Source organism: Atractosteus spatula, chromosome 15 (genome assembly GCF_055471065.1).
Source record: "Atractosteus spatula isolate fAtrSpa1 chromosome 15, fAtrSpa1.hap1, whole genome shotgun sequence".
Lineage (NCBI taxonomy): Eukaryota > Metazoa > Chordata > Actinopteri > Semionotiformes > Lepisosteidae > Atractosteus > Atractosteus spatula.
Genome location: NC_142720.1, coordinates 108813 through 125009, shown reverse-complemented (window position 1 = coordinate 125009; position 16197 = coordinate 108813). Strand labels below are relative to the sequence as shown.

The 16197-nt window shown below is 59.7% G+C and overlaps 14 non-coding genes across 14 annotated transcripts; all 14 read left to right on the top strand.

Annotated features, from left to right (window-relative positions):
- The first annotated feature begins 3004 nt into the window (after window positions 1-3004).
- Window positions 3005-3197, top strand: LOC148819803 (U2 spliceosomal RNA). Its single transcript, XR_016094288.1, has one exon. It is a non-coding gene; the product is annotated as a U2 spliceosomal RNA (small nuclear RNA).
- A 791-nt stretch (window positions 3198-3988) lies between these two features.
- LOC148819802 (U2 spliceosomal RNA) lies at window positions 3989-4179 on the top strand. The gene has a single exon (XR_016094283.1). It is a non-coding gene; the product is annotated as a U2 spliceosomal RNA (small nuclear RNA).
- A 785-nt stretch (window positions 4180-4964) lies between these two features.
- Window positions 4965-5155, top strand: LOC148819801 (U2 spliceosomal RNA). The gene has a single exon (XR_016094282.1). It is a non-coding gene; the product is annotated as a U2 spliceosomal RNA (small nuclear RNA).
- Window positions 5156-5939: 784 nt separating this feature from the next.
- Window positions 5940-6130, top strand: LOC148819800 (U2 spliceosomal RNA). The gene has a single exon (XR_016094281.1). It is a non-coding gene; the product is annotated as a U2 spliceosomal RNA (small nuclear RNA).
- A 785-nt stretch (window positions 6131-6915) lies between these two features.
- On the top strand, window positions 6916-7105 carry LOC148819799 (U2 spliceosomal RNA). The gene has a single exon (XR_016094284.1). It is a non-coding gene; the product is annotated as a U2 spliceosomal RNA (small nuclear RNA).
- Window positions 7106-7890: 785 nt separating this feature from the next.
- On the top strand, window positions 7891-8081 carry LOC148819798 (U2 spliceosomal RNA). The gene has a single exon (XR_016094280.1). It is a non-coding gene; the product is annotated as a U2 spliceosomal RNA (small nuclear RNA).
- Window positions 8082-8866: 785 nt separating this feature from the next.
- On the top strand, window positions 8867-9057 carry LOC148819797 (U2 spliceosomal RNA). Its single transcript, XR_016094279.1, has one exon. It is a non-coding gene; the product is annotated as a U2 spliceosomal RNA (small nuclear RNA).
- Window positions 9058-9843: 786 nt separating this feature from the next.
- LOC148819796 (U2 spliceosomal RNA) lies at window positions 9844-10034 on the top strand. The gene has a single exon (XR_016094278.1). It is a non-coding gene; the product is annotated as a U2 spliceosomal RNA (small nuclear RNA).
- A 785-nt stretch (window positions 10035-10819) lies between these two features.
- LOC148819795 (U2 spliceosomal RNA) lies at window positions 10820-11010 on the top strand. The gene has a single exon (XR_016094277.1). It is a non-coding gene; the product is annotated as a U2 spliceosomal RNA (small nuclear RNA).
- A 791-nt stretch (window positions 11011-11801) lies between these two features.
- Window positions 11802-11992, top strand: LOC148819794 (U2 spliceosomal RNA). The gene has a single exon (XR_016094276.1). It is a non-coding gene; the product is annotated as a U2 spliceosomal RNA (small nuclear RNA).
- Window positions 11993-12779: 787 nt separating this feature from the next.
- LOC148819793 (U2 spliceosomal RNA) lies at window positions 12780-12970 on the top strand. Its single transcript, XR_016094275.1, has one exon. It is a non-coding gene; the product is annotated as a U2 spliceosomal RNA (small nuclear RNA).
- A 784-nt stretch (window positions 12971-13754) lies between these two features.
- Window positions 13755-13945, top strand: LOC148819792 (U2 spliceosomal RNA). Its single transcript, XR_016094274.1, has one exon. It is a non-coding gene; the product is annotated as a U2 spliceosomal RNA (small nuclear RNA).
- A 785-nt stretch (window positions 13946-14730) lies between these two features.
- On the top strand, window positions 14731-14921 carry LOC148819791 (U2 spliceosomal RNA). The gene has a single exon (XR_016094273.1). It is a non-coding gene; the product is annotated as a U2 spliceosomal RNA (small nuclear RNA).
- Window positions 14922-15704: 783 nt separating this feature from the next.
- Window positions 15705-15895, top strand: LOC148819790 (U2 spliceosomal RNA). Its single transcript, XR_016094272.1, has one exon. It is a non-coding gene; the product is annotated as a U2 spliceosomal RNA (small nuclear RNA).
- The last annotated feature ends 302 nt before the right edge of the window (window positions 15896-16197 follow it).

Genomic DNA, 16197 nt, shown 5'->3' with positions numbered 1-16197 from the left:
GTTGGTTGTCCTTTTTCGGTTGATACCATGGTTTTGTGGTTTCGTTGGTAAACGATTAAAATGACGAAGGAGTCGAAGGTAGATATTGATTTACACCGTGGACGTTTACGACCACGCTGAGGATAGCACACGTGTGGCTATATGAACGTTTTTTCTATCATTTCTCAACACGGCTTTGTGAAGCCCAAGTTAAGCACTTTGATTGATAAAAGGTTTTCTGTAAAGGTTTTGGTGATGTAAAATAATGAAGTGAGACGGAACTTTTGAGGCAAGTTTTCCCCAGACCGTCCAGCAGTAATTAACAAGTGAACTGACACTATATCCTCCTCTTGAACTCTTTCCTCCCTAGAGGCCCAGCTACAGGCTGTCACCGTCCCTCGGCACAGACTCGACACCTTACAGGCTCGGTCTGTTACAGTATCCTGGTTTTATTGCATCGCTTTAGTTCACATAAATAAAACGGCGACACGATAAATAATATTGTAGGTGTGTGCTCGACACAAGGTGACATTTTCACAGCGCTCAGCGGTGATTTCTACAGGAGCCCTGCTGTGGCCTCAGGCAAGCGGCCGTTATTAACAAGCGAACCGCCTCCCCTTCAACTCGTATATAAAACCTTCCTCGTCAGACGCCCAGCTACAGGCTTTCACCGTCACTCGACACGTTACAGACTCGGTCTCATACACCATTCCGGTTTTCTTGACAATTACTGATATTTCGACAGAAACAGGCGCTGAGCTCCGTGACGGGTCCACAGGCAGGCACGAGCACCGCGCGCGCTTCCACTCTACCGTCCCTCCTCCCTGGCGCGCGGGGGGGCGGGCGGGGTGACGTCACCTCTCGCGAGAGGCGAGCTCAGCCGAGCCCGACGGAGCCACGCCCCGCTGACGTCACGGCGGTTTGAATCTGCGGGCGGGAGAAGGACGAGCGACATGGCGGCACCGCAGCGCGGTAAGAGATTTATTTTCTAATAGTTGCTTGAAATCGCACATCCGAGCGCAGGAACTTCGAGTTATTTGTTTACTGTACAATTCAGTTCATCAGGGCTCATGGTCTGATCAGTGTACAGCATAACGTTAACGTTGAGTCTTTTACACCTGTTGGCTGTTTTTTGTTAAAAAATGTGTTTATTGCAAAACGCGCAATGCGGTTATTCGGTGGTGGTTGTGTTTGTGTTAGAAAGCTGTGCTCTTTGAACTGAGAGCGATGCGGGCTCGTTTTGCACCTGTATCATTGTTTTAATATCGGCAGTACGTTGCAGCTGCCTGTTATGATGGAAGCAGTAAAAAGCTGAAACGTGAGAAATACCGGTGCGTGTTAATTCAACATGATGCGCGCTGGCACAGCTCACAGCAGTGACACCATGTAGCCCAGGACGGTTTTAACCGCCAGAACCCAGTTTGCGCGCTGAGTGTGGCGAGCTGACCGCACTTAAATGTGAATAAAGGGGTTTTAATCGCTCCTAATAAGAGACGCACCCAGTAAGCACCAGTGGTTTAATCGGCACCGATCTGGACCGCGGAGTGGCTGGCTCTCCGGGTCTTGATCAGCGCAGCAGTCGAGGTGCTGGTGGGTGTGAGTGGCGGCGACCTGACTGGCGATTCTCCTGCCCCGAGGCCGGGGTGAGGTGTCTGAGCCCCGCTGTGCGGCACCTGCGGCTGCTGAGGACGGGGGTAGTGTTGCCGTGGAGAGCAGGGCAGCGCTATAGTGAGCTCGTCATGGCATCGGCGGGGTGAGGCTGCAGAAAAACCTGAACCTTGACCCCAGCGGCTCCGGGGTGTCTGTGCTACTGTGGGGCATCGTCATGCATGGATAGTGAAAACAGAGGTTTCTCCAAGACGGCAGGTTGAACCGTAGTGCTGCAGCAATACTGTGATAAAAATAAATTCCCCGGAGCCTCGTGGTTGACAACAGACATGGAGATTCCTGAGGGCTTTTCCCCAGCATTTCCCATCAGTGCAAATCCGAGTCATTCCTCTGGGAGGCAGAGGAGATCCCGATTGAAGGCCGGTAGTTTTTGCCCGGGAGGTGTCCTGAGTACTCAGACAACGATATAAAGCATACAAACTAAGGTTGAGCTATGCAGTGCAATCCTTTTTTTGATGTGGGGGGTGTTTTTTCTGCATTTCGTTCCTGAAATTTGTCCCAGTTTCTAGGGTATCAACACTTGTTATTGATAAGTCTCTGTCACGATTCTGCACCATCTAGGGAGTCCAGATAAACAACGTTTCCATTTGAAAACAATCAAAACCCAGTGGACTTTATATACACTGTTCAGAAGTAAAGACCGACACTGTTTAATGGTCGATTTTACGTTTTTGGTATCTTGGCATGTACCCTAGCTGGATTTGCGTTGCAGAATGATGTAAATTTTTTAAACGTCTTGTTTGCCTGGGAGACATACGCACAACGTTGCAAAGATGTGTTCGTGAGTTCATGTGGAATTACTCCATGGTGAGGAAGACTCAATGCTTTCCAATTGGAGTAAATCTGCATGAGAGATTCACCTGGCACAGTAAAACTGTTATGAGATTAAGAAAACAACAGCTCTAGATGTAAGGAAAAGCTACAGAGGCAGAAATCCTCTTGTGTAGAGCTAAAGTGAACAGACTGGACACGCTGAATTTTGCTAATCTTTGCCTACCACAAACTGAATTTTCTATACAGACATTTGTAAATTGGTGCTAGAGAGTTAAATCTTTTTTGTTGACTAAAACTAGTTTCATTCTGAGTAAGCCTGTTTTTCCTTATCTACACCGTCACAATTATAAGATATAAGACTATTTTTCTATTTTCTTCACTATCTTCTATCTTCTTAATTTTCTTCTCTGTCGTAGTAAGTTGACCTCATACTGGGGATCGAACGGATGATATCGCTAAATCTGTATGTTTCACTGCATGAAATATCAGAAAAGCAATTTAGTATGTTGCAAAGAGAAAGCTTTTATAAAAGGCTAAGGACTTAAAATAAAAACCTTATGCATACTTTCAGAGCAGTACTTAAAGCTCTACCTGTTCCGGATGGTGTGTGTGTGTGTGTGGTATCTGTTCTTATCAGTTTAATATCTGATACGTCCCCCATCGGGGGACCACATATTAAACGGATTTTTGGAACAGGGAGCTGGATCAGGAGCTTGCTCCGTCCTCTCCACGCATCGGCCCGGTATTGCAGCGCCTCCGGGAACGGTGCACTACCTTCTCTCAGCGGTGAAAAGACAGACGTAGCTAGCAAGCAAGCGAGGTGGACCGGAGCTCCTTCCTCTCCGGTCTCGTCTCTCGTCCATCTGTGTGTCTCTGTGTCTCTCTCTCTCCCCCTCCCCGTTCCCGTGCTCCCTCCGTGCACTTTCCCGCGCCTCGACTCTCTCGGCAAGCAGGCCGGCCCCCTTTTCGGCTCCCGTGCGTTTTCCCTCCAAAAAACTTAGTTTTTTCCTCCTTTTTCCAGGGAGGCAGGCGTGGCTTGTGTGTGTGTGTGTGTGTGTGTGTGTGTGTGTGTGTGTGTGTGTGTGTGTGTGTGTGTCCCCGTCCTTGCAGGCGGGCCCCTTTCGACAGCCGGCCGTTTTCCCTCCAAAAAACTTAGTATATACACCTTTTCTTTCTTTTTTTCGGCAGGCAGGCAGGTGTGTGTGTGTCCCCGTCCCTCCCGAGAGAGCGCTGCCCCTTGCCTCTGCCCGCAGGTGCCGACGGTCCGCTTTCGCTTGCAGCTCACTCGGCACGGCTGCTGCTGGTGGGAGGGGCCTAAGCTAAGGAGGCCGGCCGGCTGGCGCCCCCCGCGGCTGCGGTCGTTGTCGGGCCGTTGACAGGAGATCAAAGAGCAGGGCCCCCGCCCGGGACTGGCGGGCAGGCAGGCGAGCAAGCAGGCAGGCAAGAGAGGGGGAGAGCGGAGTCCGGGCGGCCGGCAGCCGCGTGCGGACCGGGCTCCAGAGGCGTCGGCCTGCGCCGCTGCGCGCCAGCCGGACGCCCGCGCGCCCGCCCAAGGCCGGCGTCGGGCATCGCTTCTCGGCCTTTTGGCTAAGATCAAGTGTAGTATCTGTTCTTATCAGTTTAATATCTGATACGTCCCCCATCGGGGGACCACATATTAAACGGATTTTTGGAACAGGGAGCTGGATCAGGAGCTTGCTCCGTCCTCTCCACGCATCGGCCCGGTATTGCAGCGCCTCCGGGAACGGTGCACTACCTTCTCTCAGCGGTGAAAAGACAGACGTAGCTAGCAAGCAAGCGAGGTGGACCGGAGCTCCTTCCTCTCCGGTCTCGTCTCTCGTCCATCTGTGTGTCTCTGTGTCTCTCTCTCTCCCCCTCCCCGTTCCCGTGCTCCCTCCGTGCACTTTCCCGCGCCTCGACTCTCTCGGCAAGCAGGCCGGCCCCCTTTTCGGCTCCCGTGCGTTTTCCCTCCAAAAAACTTAGTTTTTTCCTCCTTTTTCCAGGGAGGCAGGCGTGGCTTGTGTGTGTGTGTGTGTGTGTGTGTGTGTGTGTGTGTGTGTGTGTGTGTGTGTCCCCGTCCTTGCAGGCGGGCCCCTTTCGACAGCCGGCCGTTTTCCCTCCAAAAAACTTAGTATATACACCTTTTCTTTCTTTTTTTCGGCAGGCAGGCAGGTGTGTGTGTGTCCCCGTCCCTCCCGAGAGAGCGCTGCCCCTTGCCTCTGCCCGCAGGTGCCGACGGTCCGCTTTCGCTTGCAGCTCACTCGGCACGGCTGCTGCTGGTGGGAGGGGCCTAAGCTAAGGAGGCCGGCCGGCTGGCGCCCCCCGCGGCTGCGGTCGTTGTCGGGCCGTTGACAGGAGATCAAAGAGCAGGGCCCCCGCCCGGGACTGGCGGGCAGGCAGGCGAGCAAGCAGGCAGGCAAGAGAGGGGGAGAGCGGAGTCCGGGCGGCCGGCAGCCGCGTGCGGACCGGGCTCCAGAGGCGTCGGCCTGCGCCGCTGCGCGCCAGCCGGACGCCCGCGCGCCCGCCCAAGGCCGGCGTCGGGCATCGCTTCTCGGCCTTTTGGCTAAGATCAAGTGTAGTATCTGTTCTTATCAGTTTAATATCTGATACGTCCCCCATCGGGGGACCACATATTAAACGGATTTTTGGAACAGGGAGCTGGATCAGGAGCTTGCTCCGTCCTCTCCACGCATCGGCCCGGTATTGCAGCGCCTCCGGGAACGGTGCACTACCTTCTCTCAGCGGTGAAAAGACAGACGTAGCTAGCAAGCAAGCGAGGTGGACCGGAGCTCCTTCCTCTCCGGTCTCGTCTCTCGTCCATCTGTGTGTCTCTGTGTCTCTCTCTCTCCCCCTCCCCGTTCCCGTGCTCCCTCCGTGCACTTTCCCGCGCCTCGACTCTCTCGGCAAGCAGGCCGGCCCCCTTTTCGGCTCCCGTGCGTTTTCCCTCCAAAAAACTTAGTTTTTTCCTCCTTTTTCCAGGGAGGCAGGCGTGGCTTGTGTGTGTGTGTGTGTGTGTGTGTGTGTGTGTGTGTGTGTGTGTGTGTGTGCCCCGTCCTTGCAGGCGGGCCCCTTTCGACAGCCGGCCGTTTTCCCTCCAAAAAACTTAGTATATACACCTTTTCTTTCTTTTTTTCGGCAGGCAGGCAGGTGTGTGTGTGTCCCCGTCCCTCCCGAGAGAGCGCTGCCCCTTGCCTCTGCCCGCAGGTGCCGACGGTCCGCTTTCGCTTGCAGCTCACTCGGCACGGCTGCTGCTGGTGGGAGGGGCCTAAGCTAAGGAGGCCGGCCGGCTGGCGCCCCCCGCGGCTGCGGTCGTTGTCGGGCCGTTGACAGGAGATCAAAGAGCAGGGCCCCCGCCCGGGACTGGCGGGCAGGCAGGCGAGCAAGCAGGCAGGCAAGAGAGGGGGAGAGCGGAGTCCGGGCGGCCGGCAGCCGCGTGCGGACCGGGCTCCAGAGGCGTCGGCCTGCGCCGCTGCGCGCCAGCCGGACGCCCGCGCGCCCGCCCAAGGCCGGCGTCGGGCATCGCTTCTCGGCCTTTTGGCTAAGATCAAGTGTAGTATCTGTTCTTATCAGTTTAATATCTGATACGTCCCCCATCGGGGGACCACATATTAAACGGATTTTTGGAACAGGGAGCTGGATCAGGAGCTTGCTCCGTCCTCTCCACGCATCGGCCCGGTATTGCAGCGCCTCCGGGAACGGTGCACTACCTTCTCTCAGCGGTGAAAAGACAGACGTAGCTAGCAAGCAAGCGAGGTGGACCGGAGCTCCTTCCTCTCCGGTCTCGTCTCTCGTCCATCTGTGTGTCTCTGTGTCTCTCTCTCTCCCCCTCCCCGTTCCCGTGCTCCCTCCGTGCACTTTCCCGCGCCTCGACTCTCTCGGCAAGCAGGCCGGCCCCCTTTTCGGCTCCCGTGCGTTTTCCCTCCAAAAAACTTAGTTTTTTCCTCCTTTTTCCAGGGAGGCAGGCGTGGCTTGTGTGTGTGTGTGTGTGTGTGTGTGTGTGTGTGTGTGTGTGTGTGTGTGTGTCCCCGTCCTTGCAGGCGGGCCCCTTTCGACAGCCGGCCGTTTTCCCTCCAAAAAACTTAGTATATACACCTTTTCTTTCTTTTTTTCGGCAGGCAGGCAGGTGTGTGTGTGTCCCCGTCCCTCCCGAGAGAGCGCTGCCCCTTGCCTCTGCCCGCAGGTGCCGACGGTCCGCTTTCGCTTGCAGCTCACTCGGCACGGCTGCTGCTGGTGGGAGGGGCCTAAGCTAAGGAGGCCGGCCGGCTGGCGCCCCCCGCGGCTGCGGTCGTTGTCGGGCCGTTGACAGGAGATCAAAGAGCAGGGCCCCCGCCCGGGACTGGCGGGCAGGCAGGCGAGCAAGCAGGCAGGCAAGAGAGGGGGAGAGCGGAGTCCGGGCGGCCGGCAGCCGCGTGCGGACCGGGCTCCAGAGGCGTCGGCCTGCGCCGCTGCGCGCCAGCCGGACGCCCGCGCGCCCGCCCAAGGCCGGCGTCGGGCATCGCTTCTCGGCCTTTTGGCTAAGATCAAGTGTAGTATCTGTTCTTATCAGTTTAATATCTGATACGTCCCCATCGGGGGACCACATATTAAACGGATTTTTGGAACAGGGAGCTGGATCAGGAGCTTGCTCCGTCCTCTCCACGCATCGGCCCGGTATTGCAGCGCCTCCGGGAACGGTGCACTACCTTCTCTCAGCGGTGAAAAGACAGACGTAGCTAGCAAGCAAGCGAGGTGGACCGGAGCTCCTTCCTCTCCGGTCTCGTCTCTCGTCCATCTGTGTGTCTCTGTGTCTCTCTCTCTCCCCCTCCCCGTTCCCGTGCTCCCTCCGTGCACTTTCCCGCGCCTCGACTCTCTCGGCAAGCAGGCCGGCCCCCTTTTCGGCTCCCGTGCGTTTTCCCTCCAAAAAACTTAGTTTTTTCCTCCTTTTTCCAGGGAGGCAGGCGTGGCTTGTGTGTGTGTGTGTGTGTGTGTGTGTGTGTGTGTGTGTGTGTGTGTGTGTGTCCCCGTCCTTGCAGGCGGGCCCCTTTCGACAGCCGGCCGTTTTCCCTCCAAAAAACTTAGTATATACACCTTTTCTTTCTTTTTTTCGGCAGGCAGGCAGGTGTGTGTGTGTCCCCGTCCCTCCCGAGAGAGCGCTGCCCCTTGCCTCTGCCCGCAGGTGCCGACGGTCCGCTTTCGCTTGCAGCTCACTCGGCACGGCTGCTGCTGGTGGGAGGGGCCTAAGCTAAGGAGGCCGGCCGGCTGGCGCCCCCCGCGGCTGCGGTCGTTGTCGGGCCGTTGACAGGAGATCAAAGAGCAGGGCCCCCGCCCGGGACTGGCGGGCAGGCAGGCGAGCAAGCAGGCAGGCAAGAGAGGGGGAGAGCGGAGTCCGGGCGGCCGGCAGCCGCGTGCGGACCGGGCTCCAGAGGCGTCGGCCTGCGCCGCTGCGCGCCAGCCGGACGCCCGCGCGCCCGCCCAAGGCCGGCGTCGGGCATCGCTTCTCGGCCTTTTGGCTAAGATCAAGTGTAGTATCTGTTCTTATCAGTTTAATATCTGATACGTCCCCCATCGGGGGACCACATATTAAACGGATTTTTGGAACAGGGAGCTGGATCAGGAGCTTGCTCCGTCCTCTCCACGCATCGGCCCGGTATTGCAGCGCCTCCGGGAACGGTGCACTACCTTCTCTCAGCGGTGAAAAGACAGACGTAGCTAGCAAGCAAGCGAGGTGGACCGGAGCTCCTTCCTCTCCGGTCTCGTCTCTCGTCCATCTGTGTGTCTCTGTGTCTCTCTCTCTCCCCCTCCCCGTTCCCGTGCTCCCTCCGTGCACTTTCCCGCGCCTCGACTCTCTCGGCAAGCAGGCCGGCCCCCTTTTCGGCTCCCGTGCGTTTTCCCTCCAAAAAACTTAGTTTTTTCCTCCTTTTTCCAGGGAGGCAGGCGTGGCTTGTGTGTGTGTGTGTGTGTGTGTGTGTGTGTGTGTGTGTGTGTGTGTGTGTGTCCCCGTCCTTGCAGGCGGGCCCCTTTCGACAGCCGGCCGTTTTCCCTCCAAAAAACTTAGTATATACACCTTTTCTTTCTTTTTTTCGGCAGGCAGGCAGGTGTGTGTGTGTCCCCGTCCCTCCCGAGAGAGCGCTGCCCCTTGCCTCTGCCCGCAGGTGCCGACGGTCCGCTTTCGCTTGCAGCTCACTCGGCACGGCTGCTGCTGGTGGGAGGGGCCTAAGCTAAGGAGGCCGGCCGGCTGGCGCCCCCCGCGGCTGCGGTCGTTGTCGGGCCGTTGACAGGAGATCAAAGAGCAGGGCCCCCGCCCGGGACTGGCGGGCAGGCAGGCGAGCAAGCAGGCAGGCAAGAGAGGGGGAGAGCGGAGTCCGGGCGGCCGGCAGCCGCGTGCGGACCGGGCTCCAGAGGCGTCGGCCTGCGCCGCTGCGCGCCAGCCGGACGCCCGCGCGCCCGCCCAAGGCCGGCGTCGGGCATCGCTTCTCGGCCTTTTGGCTAAGATCAAGTGTAGTATCTGTTCTTATCAGTTTAATATCTGATACGTCCCCCATCGGGGGACCACATATTAAACGGATTTTTGGAACAGGGAGCTGGATCAGGAGCTTGCTCCGTCCTCTCCACGCATCGGCCCGGTATTGCAGCGCCTCCGGGAACGGTGCACTACCTTCTCTCAGCGGTGAAAAGACAGACGTAGCTAGCAAGCAAGCGAGGTGGACCGGAGCTCCTTCCTCTCCGGTCTCGTCTCTCGTCCATCTGTGTGTCTCTGTGTCTCTCTCTCTCCCCCTCCCCGTTCCCGTGCTCCCTCCGTGCACTTTCCCGCGCCTCGACTCTCTCGGCAAGCAGGCCGGCCCCCTTTTCGGCTCCCGTGCGTTTTCCCTCCAAAAAACTTAGTTTTTTCCTCCTTTTTCCAGGGAGGCAGGCGTGGCTTGTGTGTGTGTGTGTGTGTGTGTGTGTGTGTGTGTGTGTGTGTGTGTGTGTGTGCCCCGTCCTTGCAGGCGGGCCCCTTTCGACAGCCGGCCGTTTTCCCTCCAAAAAACTTAGTATATACACCTTTTCTTTCTTTTTTTCGGCAGGCAGGCAGGTGTGTGTGTGTCCCCGTCCCTCCCGAGAGAGCGCTGCCCCTTGCCTCTGCCCGCAGGTGCCGACGGTCCGCTTTCGCTTGCAGCTCACTCGGCACGGCTGCTGCTGGTGGGAGGGGCCTAAGCTAAGGAGGCCGGCCGGCTGGCGCCCCCCGCGGCTGCGGTCGTTGTCGGGCCGTTGACAGGAGATCAAAGAGCAGGGCCCCCGCCCGGGACTGGCGGGCAGGCAGGCGAGCAAGCAGGCAGGCAAGAGAGGGGGAGAGCGGAGTCCGGGCGGCCGGCAGCCGCGTGCGGACCGGGCTCCAGAGGCGTCGGCCTGCGCCGCTGCGCGCCAGCCGGACGCCCGCGCGCCCGCCCAAGGCCGGCGTCGGGCATCGCTTCTCGGCCTTTTGGCTAAGATCAAGTGTAGTATCTGTTCTTATCAGTTTAATATCTGATACGTCCCCCATCGGGGGACCACATATTAAACGGATTTTTGGAACAGGGAGCTGGATCAGGAGCTTGCTCCGTCCTCTCCACGCATCGGCCCGGTATTGCAGCGCCTCCGGGAACGGTGCACTACCTTCTCTCAGCGGTGAAAAGACAGACGTAGCTAGCAAGCAAGCGAGGTGGACCGGAGCTCCTTCCTCTCCGGTCTCGTCTCTCGTCCATCTGTGTGTCTCTGTGTCTCTCTCTCTCCCCCTCCCCGTTCCCGTGCTCCCTCCGTGCACTTTCCCGCGCCTCGACTCTCTCGGCAAGCAGGCCGGCCCCCTTTTCGGCTCCCGTGCGTTTTCCCTCCAAAAAACTTAGTTTTTTCCTCCTTTTTCCAGGGAGGCAGGCGTGGCTTGTGTGTGTGTGTGTGTGTGTGTGTGTGTGTGTGTGTGTGTGTGTGTGTGTGTCCCCGTCCTTGCAGGCGGGCCCCTTTCGACAGCCGGCCGTTTTCCCTCCAAAAAACTTAGTATATACACCTTTTCTTTCTTTTTTTCGGCAGGCAGGCAGGTGTGTGTGTGTCCCCGTCCCTCCCGAGAGAGCGCTGCCCCTTGCCTCTGCCCGCAGGTGCCGACGGTCCGCTTTCGCTTGCAGCTCACTCGGCACGGCTGCTGCTGGTGGGAGGGGCCTAAGCTAAGGAGGCCGGCCGGCTGGCGCCCCCCGCGGCTGCGGTCGTTGTCGGGCCGTTGACAGGAGATCAAAGAGCAGGGCCCCCGCCCGGGACTGGCGGGCAGGCAGGCGAGCAAGCAGGCAGGCAAGAGAGGGGGAGAGCGGAGTCCGGGCGGCCGGCAGCCGCGTGCGGACCGGGCTCCAGAGGCGTCGGCCTGCGCCGCTGCGCGCCAGCCGGACGCCCGCGCGCCCGCCCAAGGCCGGCGTCGGGCATCGCTTCTCGGCCTTTTGGCTAAGATCAAGTGTAGTATCTGTTCTTATCAGTTTAATATCTGATACGTCCCCCATCGGGGGACCACATATTAAACGGATTTTTGGAACAGGGAGCTGGATCAGGAGCTTGCTCCGTCCTCTCCACGCATCGGCCCGGTATTGCAGCGCCTCCGGGAACGGTGCACTACCTTCTCTCAGCGGTGAAAAGACAGACGTAGCTAGCAAGCAAGCGAGGTGGACCGGAGCTCCTTCCTCTCCGGTCTCGTCTCTCGTCCATCTGTGTGTCTCTGTGTCTCTCTCTCTCCCCCTCCCCGTTCCCGTGCTCCCTCCGTGCACTTTCCCGCGCCTCGACTCTCTCGGCAAGCAGGCCGGCCCCCTTTTCGGCTCCCGTGCGTTTTCCCTCCAAAAAACTTAGTTTTTTCCTCCTTTTTCCAGGGAGGCAGGCGTGGCTTGTGTGTGTGTGTGTGTGTGTGTGTGTGTGTGTGTGTGTGTGTGTGTGTGTGTCCCCGTCCTTGCAGGCGGAGGCGGGCCCCTTTCGACAGCCGGCCGTTTTCCCTCCAAAAAACTTAGTATATACACCTTTTCTTTCTTTTTTTCGGCAGGCAGGCAGGTGTGTGTGTGTCCCCGTCCCTCCCGAGAGAGCGCTGCCCCTTGCCTCTGCCCGCAGGTGCCGACGGTCCGCTTTCGCTTGCAGCTCACTCGGCACGGCTGCTGCTGGTGGGAGGGGCCTAAGCTAAGGAGGCCGGCCGGCTGGCGCCCCCCGCGGCTGCGGTCGTTGTCGGGCCGTTGACAGGAGATCAAAGAGCAGGGCCCCCGCCCGGGACTGGCGGGCAGGCAGGCGAGCAAGCAGGCAGGCAAGAGAGGGGGAGAGCGGAGTCCGGGCGGCCGGCAGCCGCGTGCGGACCGGGCTCCAGAGGCGTCGGCCTGCGCCGCTGCGCGCCAGCCGGACGCCCGCGCGCCCGCCCAAGGCCGGCGTCGGGCATCGCTTCTCGGCCTTTTGGCTAAGATCAAGTGTAGTATCTGTTCTTATCAGTTTAATATCTGATACGTCCCCCATCGGGGGACCACATATTAAACGGATTTTTGGAACAGGGAGCTGGATCAGGAGCTTGCTCCGTCCTCTCCACGCATCGGCCCGGTATTGCAGCGCCTCCGGGAACGGTGCACTACCTTCTCTCAGCGGTGAAAAGACAGACGTAGCTAGCAAGCAAGCGAGGTGGACCGGAGCTCCTTCCTCTCCGGTCTCGTCTCTCGTCCATCTGTGTGTCTCTGTGTCTCTCTCTCTCCCCCTCCCCGTTCCCGTGCTCCCTCCGTGCACTTTCCCGCGCCTCGACTCTCTCGGCAAGCAGGCCGGCCCCCTTTTCGGCTCCCGTGCGTTTTCCCTCCAAAAAACTTAGTTTTTTCCTCCTTTTTCCAGGGAGGCAGGCGTGGCTTGTGTGTGTGTGTGTGTGTGTGTGTGTGTGTGTGTGTGTGTGTGTGTGTGTGTGTCCCCGTCCTTGCAGGCGGGCCCCTTTCGACAGCCGGCCGTTTTCCCTCCAAAAAACTTAGTATATACACCTTTTCTTTCTTTTTTTCGGCAGGCAGGCAGGTGTGTGTGTGTCCCCGTCCCTCCCGAGAGAGCGCTGCCCCTTGCCTCTGCCCGCAGGTGCCGACGGTCCGCTTTCGCTTGCAGCTCACTCGGCACGGCTGCTGCTGGTGGGAGGGGCCTAAGCTAAGGAGGCCGGCCGGCTGGCGCCCCCCGCGGCTGCGGTCGTTGTCGGGCCGTTGACAGGAGATCAAAGAGCAGGGCCCCCGCCCGGGACTGGCGGGCAGGCAGGCGAGCAAGCAGGCAGGCAAGAGAGGGGGAGAGCGGAGTCCGGGCGGCCGGCAGCCGCGTGCGGACCGGGCTCCAGAGGCGTCGGCCTGCGCCGCTGCGCGCCAGCCGGACGCCCGCGCGCCCGCCCAAGGCCGGCGTCGGGCATCGCTTCTCGGCCTTTTGGCTAAGATCAAGTGTAGTATCTGTTCTTATCAGTTTAATATCTGATACGTCCCCCATCGGGGGACCACATATTAAACGGATTTTTGGAACAGGGAGCTGGATCAGGAGCTTGCTCCGTCCTCTCCACGCATCGGCCCGGTATTGCAGCGCCTCCGGGAACGGTGCACTACCTTCTCTCAGCGGTGAAAAGACAGACGTAGCTAGCAAGCAAGCGAGGTGGACCGGAGCTCCTTCCTCTCCGGTCTCGTCTCTCGTCCATCTGTGTGTCTCTGTGTCTCTCTCTCTCCCCCTCCCCGTTCCCGTGCTCCCTCCGTGCACTTTCCCGCGCCTCGACTCTCTCGGCAAGCAGGCCGGCCCCCTTTTCGGCTCCCGTGCGTTTTCCCTCCAAAAAACTTAGTTTTTTCCTCCTTTTTCCAGGGAGGCAGGCGTGGCTGTGTGTGTGTGTGTGTGTGTGTGTGTGTGTGTGTGTGTGTGTGTGTGTGTGTCCCCGTCCTTGCAGGCGGGCCCCTTTCGACAGCCGGCCGTTTTCCCTCCAAAAAACTTAGTATATACACCTTTTCTTTCTTTTTTTCGGCAGGCAGGCAGGTGTGTGTGTGTCCCCGTCCCTCCCGAGAGAGCGCTGCCCCTTGCCTCTGCCCGCAGGTGCCGACGGTCCGCTTTCGCTTGCAGCTCACTCGGCACGGCTGCTGCTGGTGGGAGGGGCCTAAGCTAAGGAGGCCGGCCGGCTGGCGCCCCCCGCGGCTGCGGTCGTTGTCGGGCCGTTGACAGGAGATCAAAGAGCAGGGCCCCCGCCCGGGACTGGCGGGCAGGCAGGCGAGCAAGCAGGCAGGCAAGAGAGGGGGAGAGCGGAGTCCGGGCGGCCGGCAGCCGCGTGCGGACCGGGCTCCAGAGGCGTCGGCCTGCGCCGCTGCGCGCCAGCCGGACGCCCGCGCGCCCGCCCAAGGCCGGCGTCGGGCATCGCTTCTCGGCCTTTTGGCTAAGATCAAGTGTAGTATCTGTTCTTATCAGTTTAATATCTGATACGTCCCCCATCGGGGGACCACATATTAAACGGATTTTTGGAACAGGGAGCTGGATCAGGAGCTTGCTCCGTCCTCTCCACGCATCGGCCCGGTATTGCAGCGCCTCCGGGAACGGTGCACTACCTTCTCTCAGCGGTGAAAAGACAGACGTAGCTAGCAAGCAAGCGAGGTGGACCGGAGCTCCTTCCTCTCCGGTCTCGTCTCTCGTCCATCTGTGTGTCTCTGTGTCTCTCTCTCTCCCCCTCCCCGTTCCCGTGCTCCCTCCGTGCACTTTCCCGCGCCTCGACTCTCTCGGCAAGCAGGCCGGCCCCCTTTTCGGCTCCCGTGCGTTTTCCCTCCAAAAAACTTAGTTTTTTCCTCCTTTTTCCAGGGAGGCAGGCGTGGCTTGTGTGTGTGTGTGTGTGTGTGTGTGTGTGTGTGTGTGTGTGTGTGTGTGTGTCCCCGTCCTTGCAGGCGGGCCCCTTTCGACAGCCGGCCGTTTTCCCTCCAAAAAACTTAGTATATACACCTTTTCTTTCTTTTTTTCGGCAGGCAGGCAGGTGTGTGTGTGTCCCCGTCCCTCCCGAGAGAGCGCTGCCCCTTGCCTCTGCCCGCAGGTGCCGACGGTCCGCTTTCGCTTGCAGCTCACTCGGCACGGCTGCTGCTGGTGGGAGGGGCCTAAGCTAAGGAGGCCGGCCGGCTGGCGCCCCCCGCGGCTGCGGTCGTTGTCGGGCCGTTGACAGGAGATCAAAGAGCAGGGCCCCCGCCCGGGACTGGCGGGCAGGCAGGCGAGCAAGCAGGCAGGCAAGAGAGGGGGAGAGCGGAGTCCGGGCGGCCGGCAGCCGCGTGCGGACCGGGCTCCAGAGGCGTCGGCCTGCGCCGCTGCGCGCCAGCCGGACGCCCGCGCGCCCGCCCAAGGCCGGCGTCGGGCATCGCTTCTCGGCCTTTTGGCTAAGATCAAGTGTAGTATCTGTTCTTATCAGTTTAATATCTGATACGTCCCCCATCGGGGGACCACATATTAAACGGATTTTTGGAACAGGGAGCTGGATCAGGAGCTTGCTCCGTCCTCTCCACGCATCGGCCCGGTATTGCAGCGCCTCCGGGAACGGTGCACTACCTTCTCTCAGCGGTGAAAAGACAGACGTAGCTAGCAAGCAAGCGAGGTGGACCGGAGCTCCTTCCTCTCCGGTCTCGTCTCTCGTCCATCTGTGTGTCTCTGTGTCTCTCTCTCTCCCCCTCCCCGTTCCCGTGCTCCCTCCGTGCACTTTCCCGCGCCTCGACTCTCTCGGCAAGCAGGCCGGCCCCCTTTTCGGCTCCCGTGCGTTTTCCCTCCAAAAAACTTAGTTTTTTCCTCCTTTTTCCAGGGAGGCAGGCGTGGCTTGTGTGTGTGTGTGTGTGTGTGTGTGTGTGTGTGTGTGTGTGTGTGTGTGTCCCCGTCCTTGCAGGCGGGCCCCTTTCGACAGCCGGCCGTTTTCCCTCCAAAAAACTTAGTATATACACCTTTTCTTTCTTTTTTTCGGCAGGCAGGCAGGTGTGTGTGTGTCCCCGTCCCTCCCGAGAGAGCGCTGCCCCTTGCCTCTGCCCGCAGGTGCCGACGGTCCGCTTTCGCTTGCAGCTCACTCGGCACGGCTGCTGCTGGTGGGAGGGGCCTAAGCTAAGGAGGCCGGCCGGCTGGCGCCCCCCGCGGCTGCGGTCGTTGTCGGGCCGTTGACAGGAGATCAAAGAGCAGGGCCCCCGCCCGGGACTGGCGGGCAGGCAGGCGAGCAAGCAGGCAGGCAAGAGAGGGGGAGAGCGGAGTCCGGGCGGCCGGCAGCCGCGTGCGGACCGGGCTCCAGAGGCGTCGGCCTGCGCCGCTGCGCGCCAGCCGGACGCCCGCGCGCCCGCCCAAGGCCGGCGTCGGGCATCGCTTCTCGGCCTTTTGGCTAAGATCAAGTGTAGTATCTGTTCTTATCAGTTTAATATCTGATACGTCCCCCATCGGGGGACCACATATTAAACGGATTTTTGGAACAGGGAGCTGGATCAGGAGCTTGCTCCGTCCTCTCCACGCATCGGCCCGGTATTGCAGCGCCTCCGGGAACGGTGCACTACCTTCTCTCAGCGGTGAAAAGACAGACGTAGCTAGCAAGCAAGCGAGGTGGACCGGAGCTCCTTCCTCTCCGGTCTCGTCTCTCGTCCATCTGTGTGTCTCTGTGTCTCTCTCTCTCCCCCTCCCCGTTCCCGTGCTCCCTCCGTGCACTTTCCCGCGCCTCGACTCTCTCGGCAAGCAGGCCGGCCCCCTTTTCGGCTCCCGTGCGTTTTCCCTCCAAAAAACTTAGTTTTTTCCTCCTTTTTCCAGGGAGGCAGGCGTGGCTTGTGTGTGTGTGTGTGTGTGTGTGTGTGTGTGTGTGTGTGT